Source organism: Pseudophryne corroboree, chromosome 2, assembly GCF_028390025.1.
Source record: "Pseudophryne corroboree isolate aPseCor3 chromosome 2, aPseCor3.hap2, whole genome shotgun sequence".
NCBI classification, from domain to species: domain Eukaryota; kingdom Metazoa; phylum Chordata; class Amphibia; order Anura; family Myobatrachidae; genus Pseudophryne; species Pseudophryne corroboree.
The window spans coordinates 291,705,414-291,715,870 of NC_086445.1; the positions used below are offsets into that span (position 1 = coordinate 291,705,414).

General features: G+C 45.1%; 2 pseudogenes; one reads left to right on the forward strand and one right to left on the reverse strand.

Annotated features, from left to right (window-relative positions):
* Positions 1-252: 252 nt before the first annotated feature.
* Positions 253-372, reverse strand: LOC135052736 (5S ribosomal RNA; annotated as a pseudogene).
* A 1,128-nt stretch (positions 373-1,500) lies between these two features.
* Positions 1,501-1,620, forward strand: LOC135051695 (5S ribosomal RNA; annotated as a pseudogene).
* Positions 1,621-10,457: the final 8,837 nt, after the last annotated feature.

Genomic DNA, 10,457 nt, shown 5'->3' on the forward strand with positions numbered 1-10,457 from the left:
TGGAATACCAATTGGTTAATGGTGGTCCCCTTGGTGGAAGCTATGTTTGCTACACAAAAGATCCTAATGTAAGAAGACGTTTGTACAGATTTTGAAAACAAACGACATTGAGGAAGAAAACAAAAACAAAAATTGCCAATGGAGAGTATTAAGTAAACAGTGATTGTCAGGAGGATAATCGCAGAGTGGGTACAGGCTTTCAGAGTTGGGAAGTTGCTCTAACACTTCTGCTGTTTGTGATCATAGGTTGAATTCTTACTGCACCTGATATTCCCAAGAGGTCACCCAGCTTGGTACTGATCAGGCTTGTCAGCGCTTAGCTTCCAAGATCGGATGAGGTTGGGCGTTTACCGCTGAAATATGGCAGTAATGGCAACACTGGTATACAAATGAGAGAGTGTAATGGAGAATGAGCAACAAGGGTACTTCTGCTGTCCAGTTAGTAGCGCAGGTTCTCTGTTACTGTAGGCATTGCAGAGAGTGGTCTCGCATCTGGATGAGAGGGTACAGAAATGTATAGAAAGGATGAGTAGAAAATAGGGAGGGGACCCCACCTTCTGCTGTCCACTGTCTTATATAATTTATAGCGGACAGTGGATGAGAGAGGAAGGTTAGTCTCACCTATTGAAAAAGATAAAGGGTTGAAGATAAAGTGGTGTGATCACCAACAATCAGTGTGTGACAGGCTAATATGCTGAGTCAAAAGACCAATATCTTAAATAGAGCCTGAGGTGTGCTACAATAGATAGCAACCATAGTTTACAAAGAAAAATAAATAAACTCACAGTGAACAAGCAACCCTGGTGAAACGGTCCGTCTGTGCTCAGTGATGCTGAACTTTCCCTAGTTCAGATCACTAAATGGTATCCCCTGGTATTGTATGTGCCTATTTGGGACTTTTTATATTACTCAATAGTCATTTGACTTATATATTAATATTTTTTTTTTCTCTTTGTTTGCTTACTTGATCCACAATTGTGATTGAATTTTTTCTAAAATTGATCTATGACTTCCCTTTTCTTTCCCCTACCTAATGCAAATGTTTTCAGCCCTTCTTTTGGTTAGCTGGACCTTGTACTTTCCAGTTACAAGATTATTTCTTTTTCTTTGTAAATTATGGTTGCTATCCATTGCAGCACACCTCAGGCTCTATTTAAGATATTGGTCTTTTGACTCAGCATATTAGCCTGTCACACACTGATTGTTGGTGATCACACCACTTTATCTTCAACCCTTTATCTTTTTCAATAGGTGAGACTAACCTTCCTCTCTCATCCACTGTCCGCTATAAATTATATAAGACAGTGGACAGCAGAAGGTGGGGTCCCCTCCCTATTTTCTACTCATCCTTTCTATACATTTCTGTACCCTCTCATCCAGATGCGAGACCACTCTCTGCAATGCCTACAGTAACAGAGAACCTGCGCTACTAACTGGACAGCAGAAGTACCCTTGTTGCTCATTCTCCATTACACTCTCTCATTTGTATACCAGTGTTGCCATTACTGCCATATTTCAGCGGTAAACGCCCAACCTCATCCGATCTTGGAAGCTAAGCGCTGAAAAGCCTGATCAGTACCAAGCTGGGTGACCTCTTGGGAATATCATGTGCAGTTAGAATTCAACCTATGATCACAAACAGCAGAAGTGTTAGAGCAACTTCCCAACTCTGAAAGCCTGTACCCACTCTGCGATTATCCTCCTGACAATCACTGTTTACTGAATACTCTCCATTGGCAATTTTTGTTTTTGTTTTCTTCCTCAATGTCGTTTGTTTTCAAAATCTGTACAAACGTCTTCTTACATTAGGATCTTTTGTGTAGCAAACATAGCTTCCACCAAGGGGACCACCATTAACCAATTGGTATTCCAATTATGGTTTATATTATTATTATACCTATTCTCATGCCTTCTTTCTAGATCACATAGGTTAATAGATCACTAACAACCTATAATCATTACCACAGTGATCTCACCTTCTATTATTTATCTTGACTTATTTAGACATATAATTGTTTTTTTCTTTACAAAAATTTTTTTTCACCATAGGTGCTCTTAATTTTTCATTAGGTTTATCCTGATTTTTGTTAACAATTTCTGCTAATTGTTATACTTTATACTTTTCAATATTTCTGTGTAGACTGTTATTTGTATACTTTGTGTACTTGAACATTTTTTTTTGTATCAAACTATCTTCTTCCTTTTATGTGACATTAATATTAAAAGTTAAGTTTTAATAAATTCATAAATTTTCAAGTGTGCCCCAACACAGAGTCTTTCTTTTTTCTCCTCCTTATCTAATTATTACTGATTCTGGGAGTACCACCAACCTACAATAATTATTAGATACCTTCCTTAAGGATATCTAAGCATAATACTGTTGGTTATTTTAACAGGTTTTTACAAATCATGTATAAATCTATGTTCTTTACTATAATATTTTTCCTGTGCGGAACAAAACCAAACCTTCCTGTTAACTCTTTTTGGTTTTAGCAGGTCTCTGACCATGTTCTGGAGACCCTGGGCTTTTTCCAATGGGAGAAAACCCCTCTTTTGTTCCGTGTCCAGAATCATGCCTAGGAATGATAGCCGAGTCGTTGGAACTAGTGATGAGCGGGTTCGGTTCCTCGGAAACCGAACCCCCCCGAACTTCACCCATTTTACACGGGTCCGAGGCATACTCGGATTCTCCCGTATGGCTCGGTTAACCCGAGCGCGCCCGAACGTCATCATCCCGCTGTCGGATTCTCGCGAGATTCGGATTCTATATAAGCAGCCGCGCGTCGCCGCCATTTTCACTCATGCATTGGAAATGTTAGGGAGAGGACGTGGCTGGCGTCCTCTCCGTTTATTGTTGAACTTGATTGTGCTTTATTGCTTAATTGTGGGGACTGGGGAGCAGCTGTATAATATAGGAGGAGTACAGTGCAGAGTTTTGCTGATCAGTGACCACCAGTTTTATCCATTCTCTGCCTGAAAAAAAACGCTCCTTATCTGTGCTCAGTGTGCTGCATATATCTGTGCTCACACTGCTTAATTGTGGGGACTGGGGAGCAGCTGTATTATATAGCAGGAGTACAGTGCAGAGTTTTGCTGACAGTGACCACCAGTATACGTTGTCTGCCTGAAAAACACTCCATATCTGTGCTCAGTGTGCTGCTTTATTGTGGGGACTGGGGACCACCAGTATAATATTATATAGGAGGAGTATAGTGCAGAGTTTTGCTGACCAGTGACCACCAGTATACGTTGTCTGCCTGAAAAACACTCCATATCTGTGCTGCATTGTAGACAGTATATAGTAGGAGTACAGTGCTTAATTTTGCTGACCACCAGTATATAATATATAGCATTATGGTACAGTAGGCCACTGCTGTACCTACCTCTGTGTCGTCAAGTATACTATCCATCCATACCTGTGGTGCATTTCAGTTTTGCACAGTTTGCTGACCACCAGTATATAATATATAGCAGTACGGTACAGTAAGCCACTGCTGTACCTACCTCTGTGTTGTCAAGTATACTATCCATCAATACCTGTGGTGCATTTCAGTTTTGCACAGTTTGCTGACCACCAGTATATAATATATAGCATTACGGTACAGTAGGCCACTGCTGTACCTACCTCTGTGTCGTCAAGTATACTATCCATCCATACCTGTGGTGCATTTCATTTTTGCACAGTTTGCTGACCACCAGTATATAATATATAGCAGTACGGTACAGTAGGCCACTGCTGTACCTACCTCTGTGTCGTCAAGTATACAATCCATCCATACCTGTGGTGCATTTCAGTTTTGCACAGTTTGCTGACCACCAGTATATAATATATAGCATTACGGTACAGTAGGCCACTGCTGTACCTACCTCTGTGTCGTCAAGTATACTATCCATCCATACCTGTGGTGCATTTCATTTTTGCAATTTGCTGACAACCAATATATAATATATAGCAGTACGGTACAGTAGGCCACTGCTGTACCTACCTCTGTGTCGTCAAGTATACTATCCATCCATACCTGTGGTGCATTTCAGTTTTGCACAGTTTGCTGACCACCAGTATATAATATATATAGCAGTACAGTACAGTACAGTAGGCCACTGCTGTACCTACCTCTGTGTCATCAAGTATACTATCCATCCATACCTGTGGTGCATTTCAGTTTTGCACAGTTTGCTGACCACCAGTATATAATATATAGCAGTACGGTACAGTAGGCCACTGCTGTACCTACCTCTGTGTCGTCAAGTATACTATCCATCCATACCTGTGGTGCATTTCAGATGTGCGCAGTATATATAGTAGTAGGCCATTGCTATTGATACTGGCATATAATTCCACACATTAAAAAATGGAGAACAAAAATGTGGAGGTTAAAATAGGGAAAGATCAAGATCCACTTCCACCTCGTGCTGAAGCTGCTGCCACAAGTCATGGCCGAGACGATGAAATGCCATCAACGTCATCTGCCAAGGCCAATGCCCAATGTCACAGTAGAGAGCATGTAAAATCCAAAACACAAAATTTCAGTAAAATTACTCAAAAATCAAAATTTAAAGCGTCTGAGTAGAAGCGTAAACTTGCCAATATGCAATTTACGACACGGAGTGGCAAGGAACGGCTGAGGCCCTGGCCTATGTTCATGGCTAGTGGTTCAGATTCACATGAGGATGGAAGCACTCATCCTCTCGCTAGAAAAATGAAAAGACTTAAGCTGGCAAAAGCACAGCAAAGAACTGTGCATTCTTCTAAATCACAAATCCCCAAGGAGAGTCCAATTGTGTCGGTTGCGATGCCTGACCTTCCCAACACTGGACGGGAAGAGCTTGCGCCTTCCACCATTTGCACGCCCCCTGCAAGTGCTGGAAGGAGCACCCGCAGTCCAGTTCCTGATAGTCAAATTGAAGATGTCACTGTTGAAGTACACCAGGATGAGGATATGGGTGTTTCTGGCGCTGGGGAGGAAATTGACAAAGAGGATTCTGATGGTGAGGTGGTGTGTTTAAGTCAGGCACCCGGGGAGACACCTGTTGTCCGTGGGACGAATATGGCCATTGACATGCCTGGTCAAAATACAAAAAAAAATCAGCTCTTCGGTGTGGAATTATTTCAACACAAATGCGGACAACAGGTGTCAAGCCGTGTGTTGCCTTTGTCAAGCTGTAATAAGTAGGGGTAAGGACGTTAACCACCTAGGAACATCCTCCCTTATACATCACCTGGACCGCATTCACCAGAAGTCAGTGACAAGTTCAAAAACTTTGGGTGACAGCAGAAGGAGTCCACTGACAACTAAATCCCTTCCTCTTGTAACCAAGCTCCTGCAAACCACACCACCAACTCCCTCAGTGTCAATTTCCTCCTTACACAGGAAAGCCAATAGTCCTGCAGGCCATGTCACTGGCAAGTCTGACGAGTCCTCTCCTGCCTGGGATTCCTCCGATGCATCCTTGAGTGTAACGCCTACTGCTGCTGGCGCTGCTGTTGTTGCTGCTGGAAGTCGATCGTCATCCCAGAGGGGAAGTCGGAAGACCACTTGTACTACTTCCAGTAAGCAATTGACTGTCCAACAGTCCTTTGCGAGGAAAATGAAATATCACAGCAGTCATCCTGCTGCAAAGCGGATAACTCAGGCCTTGGCAGCCTGGGCGGTGAGAAACGTGGTTCCTGTATCCACTGTTAATTCAGAGGCAACTAGAGACTTGATTGAGGTACTGTGTCCCCGGTACCAAATACCATCTAGGTTCCATTTCTCTAGGCAGGCGATACCAAAAATGTACACAGACCTTAGAAAGAGTCACCAGTGTCCTAAAAAATGCAGTTGTACCCAATGTCCACTTAACCACGGACATGTGGACAAGCGGAGCAGGGCAGACTCAGGACTATATGACTGTGACAGCCCACTGGGTAGATGTATTGCCTCCCGCAGCAAGAACAGCAGTGGCGGCACCAGTAGCAGCATCTCACAAACGCCAACTCGTTCCTAGGCATGCTACGCTTTGTATCAAAGCTTTCCAGAAGAGGCACACAGCTGACAACCTCTTACGGAAACTGAGGAACATCATCGCAGAATGGCTTACCCCAATTGGACTCTCCTGGGGATTTGTGACATCGGACAACGCCACCAATATTGTGCGTGCATTACATCTGGGCAAATTCCAGCACGTCCCATGTTTTGCACATACATTGAATTTGGTGGTGCAGAAAAATGTAAAAAACGACAGGGGTGTGCAAGAGATGCCGTCGGTGGCCCGAAGAATTGCGGGCCACTTTCGGCATTCAGCCACCGCGTGCCGAAGACTGGAGCACCACCAAACATTCCTGAACCTGCCCTGCCATCATCTGAAGCAAGAGGTGGTAACGAGGTGGAATTCAACCCTCTATATGCTTCAGAGGATGGAGGAGCAGCAAAAGGCCATTCAAGCCTATACACATGCCCACGATATAGGCAAAGGAGGGGGAATGCACCTGACTCAAGCGCAGTGGAAAATGATTTCAATGTTGTGCAAGGTTCTGCAACCCTTTGAACTTGCCACACGTGAAGTCAGTTCAGACACTGCCAGCCTGAGTCAGGTCATTCCCCTCATCAGGCTTTTGGAGAAGAAGCTGGAGCCATTGAAGGAGGAGCTAAAGCAGAGCTATTCCGCTAGGCATGTGGGACTTGTGGATGGAGCCCTTAATTCGCTTAACCAGGATTCACGGGTTGTCAATCTGTTGAAATCAGAGCACTACATTTTGGCCACCGTGCTCGATCTTAGATTTAAAACCTACGTTGTATCTCTCTTTCCGGCAGACACAAGTCTGCAGAGGTTCAAAGACCTGCTGGTAAGAAAATTGTGCGAAACGTGACCCGTAAACATCTCCTCCTTCACATTCTCCCGAAACTGGGGGTGCGAGGAAAAGGCTAAGAATTCCGAGCCCACCCACTGGCGGTGATGCAGGGCAGTCTGGAGCGAGTGCTGACATCTGGTCCGGACTGGAAGACCTGCCAAAGATTACTGACATGTCGTCTACTGTCACTGCATATGATTCTCTCACCATTGAAAGAATGGTGGAGGATTATATGAGTGACCGCATCCAAGTAGGCACGTCAGACAGTCCGTACGTATACTGGCAGGAAAAAGAGGCAATTTGGAGGCCCTTGCAGAAACTGGCTTTATTCTACCTAAGTTGCCCTCCCTCCAGTGTGTACTCCGAAAGAGTGTTTAGTGCAGCCGCTCACCTTGTCAGCAATCGGCGTACGAGGTTACTTCCAGAAAATGTGGAGAAGATGATGTTCATCAAAATGAATTATAATCAATTCCTCCGTGGAGACATTCACCAGCAGCAATTGCCTCCAGAAAGTACACAAGGACCTGAGATGGTGGATTGCAGGGGAGACGAATTAATAATCTGTGATGAGGGGGATGTACACAGTGAAAGGGGTGAGGAATCGGAGGATGATGATGAGGTGGACATCTTGCCTCTGTAGAGCCAGTTTGTGCAAGGAGAGATTGATTGCTTCTTTTTTTGGTGGGGGCCCAAACCAACCAGTCTTTTCAGTCACAGTCGTGTGGCAGACCCTGTCACTCAAATGATGGGTTCGTTAAAGTGTGCATGTCCTGTTTATACAACATAAGGGTGGGTGGGAGGGCCCAAGGACAATTCCATATTGCACCTCTTTTTTCTTTCATTTTTCTTTGCATCATGTGCTGTTTGGGGACAATTTTTTTGAAGTGCCATCCTGCCTGACACTGCAGTGCCACTCGTAGATGGGCCAGGTGTTTGTGTTGGCCACTTGGGTCGCTTAGCTTAGTCACACAGCGACCTTGGTGCACCTCTTTTTTTCTTTGCATCATGTGCTGTTTGGGGACAATTTTTTTAATCTGCCATCCTGTCTGACACTGCAGTGCCACTCCTTGATGGGCCAGGTGTTTGTGTCGGCCACTTGGGTCGCTTAGCTTAGTCACACAGCTACCTCATTGCGCCTCTTTTTTCTTTGCATCATGTGCTGTTTGGGGACAATTTTTTTGAAGTGCCATCCTGCCTGACACTGCAGTGCCACTCCTAGATGGGCCAGGTGTTTGTGTCGGCCACTTGTGTCGCTTAGCTTAGCCATCCAGCGACCTCGGTGCAAATTTTAGGACTAAAAATAATATTGTGAGGTGTGAGGTGTTCAGAATAGACTGAAAATGAGTGTAAATTATGGTTATTAAGGTTAATAATACTATAGGATCAAAATGACCCCCAAATTCTATCATTTAAGCTGTTTTTGAGGGTTTTTTGTAAAAAAAAACGATTCCAAAACACACCCGAATCCGAAAAAACATTTTCAGGGAGGTTTTGCCAAAAAGCGTCCTAATCCAAAACACGGCCGCGGAACCGAATCCAAAACCAAAACACAAAACCCGAAAAATGTCCGGTGCACATCACTAGTTGGAACCAATTGTGACTTTGACAGATTGAGAATCCAACCGTGCTGTTGCAGCACTTTCAGGGAGAGCGACACGCTCTTCAGCAATTGATCTCTTGATCTCGCCTTTATCAGGAGATCATCCAAGTATGGGATAATTGTGACTCCCTGCCTGCGCAGGAGCACCATCATCTCCGCCATTACCTTAGTGAAAATCCTCGGGGCCGTGGAAAGCCCAAACGGCAATGTCTGAAACTGGTAATGACAGTCCTGTACAGCGAATCTCAGGTACTCCTGATGAGGTGGGTATATGGGGACATGAAGGTATGCATCCTTTATGTCTAGTGACACCATAAAATCCCTCCCTTCCAGGCTGGATATTACAGCTCGGAGCAATTCCATCTTGAGTTTGAACTTTTTCAAGTACAGGTTTAGGGATTTTAGATTTAAAATGGGTCTGATCGAACCATCCGGCTTCGGGACCACAAACAGGGTTGAATAATACCCTTTTCCCTGTTGGACCAGGGGAACCTTGACCACCACTTGCTATTGACACAGCTTTTGAATTGCAGCTAACACTACTTCCCTCTCCGGGGGTGAAGCTGGCAAGGCCGACTTGAAAAATCGGTGAGGGGGCACCTCTTCGAATTCCAGTTTGTAGCCTTGGGAAACAATTTCCATCACCCAAGGATCCACGTCTGAAAGAACCCAGATCTGGCTGAAAAGTCGAAGGCGTGCCCCCACTGGTGCGGACCCCCTTAGGGGAGCCCCAGCGTCATGTGGTGGATTTTGTAGAAGCCGGGGAGGACTTCTGCTCCAGGGAACTAGCCAAAGCAGGTGTTCCCTTTCCTCTACCCTTACCTCTGGCAAGGAAGGAGGAGCCCCAACCTCTTCTGGACTTATGCGACCTAAAGGACTGCATCTGATACTGTGGAGTTTTCTTTTGCTGTTGGGGAACAAAAGGTAAAAAGGTAGATTTATCCGCGGTAGCTGTGGAAACCAGGTCCGCGAGCCCCTCCCCAAACAACACTTCACCCTTGTAAGGTAAAACCTCCATATGCTTCTTTGAGTTTGCATCACCCGTCCATAGAGCTCGTCTCGCAGAAATAGTCATGGCATTGGCTCTGGAACCCAGCAGCCCAATGTTTCTTTGAGCGTCCCTCATATATAAGACTGCGTCTTTAATGTGGGCTAAGGTTAATAAAATTGGTATCCCTGTCTAGGGTATCAAGGTCAGCTGACAAGGTATCTGTCCATGCTGCAACTGCGCTACATACCCATGCCGATGCTATTGCCGGTCTGAGCAAAGCACCTTTATGCGCATAAATAGACTTTAAAGTAGTCTCCTGTCTGCGATCAGCAGGGTCCTTGAGGGCTGCCGTGTCCGGAGACGGTAGCGCCACCTTCTTGGACAAGCGTGTTAAAGCCTTGTCTACCCAGGGAGAGGATTCACAACGTACCCTGTCCTGTGCAGGGAAAGGATACGCCATAAGAACCCTTTTGGGAATCTGCAGTTTTTTATCTGGAGTTTCCCAAGCTTTTTCAAATAACTCGTTAAGCTTATGAGATGGGGGAAAGGTTACCTCAGGTTTCTTTTCCTTATACATGCGCACCCTCATTTCAGGGACAGAGGGGTCATCTGTGATATGCAAAACATCTTTTATTGCAATAATCATACACTGAAGACTTTTTGCCACCCTTGGGCATAATTTTGCATCATCGTAGTCGACACTGGAGTCAGAATCCGTGTCGGTACCAGAGTCTACTATTTGGGATAGGAGACGTTTTTGAGATCCAGAAGGGCCCTGTGACCAAGTCCAATCCGTGGATTGACTCCCTGCTTTCTCCCTGGACTCTGCTTTGTCCAGTCTCTTATGTAATGAGGCCACACTTGCATTTAACATATGCCACATGTCCATCCAATCATGAGTCGGCGTTGCCGACGGAGACACACCACTCATCTGCTCCACCTTGTCACGATCCGGGTACTGAGACACCATTCTGCCTTCTGGATGTACGTCCTCCATGGGCCTCTGCTGCCGCTCCTGTCTCGCTGACCGCCAC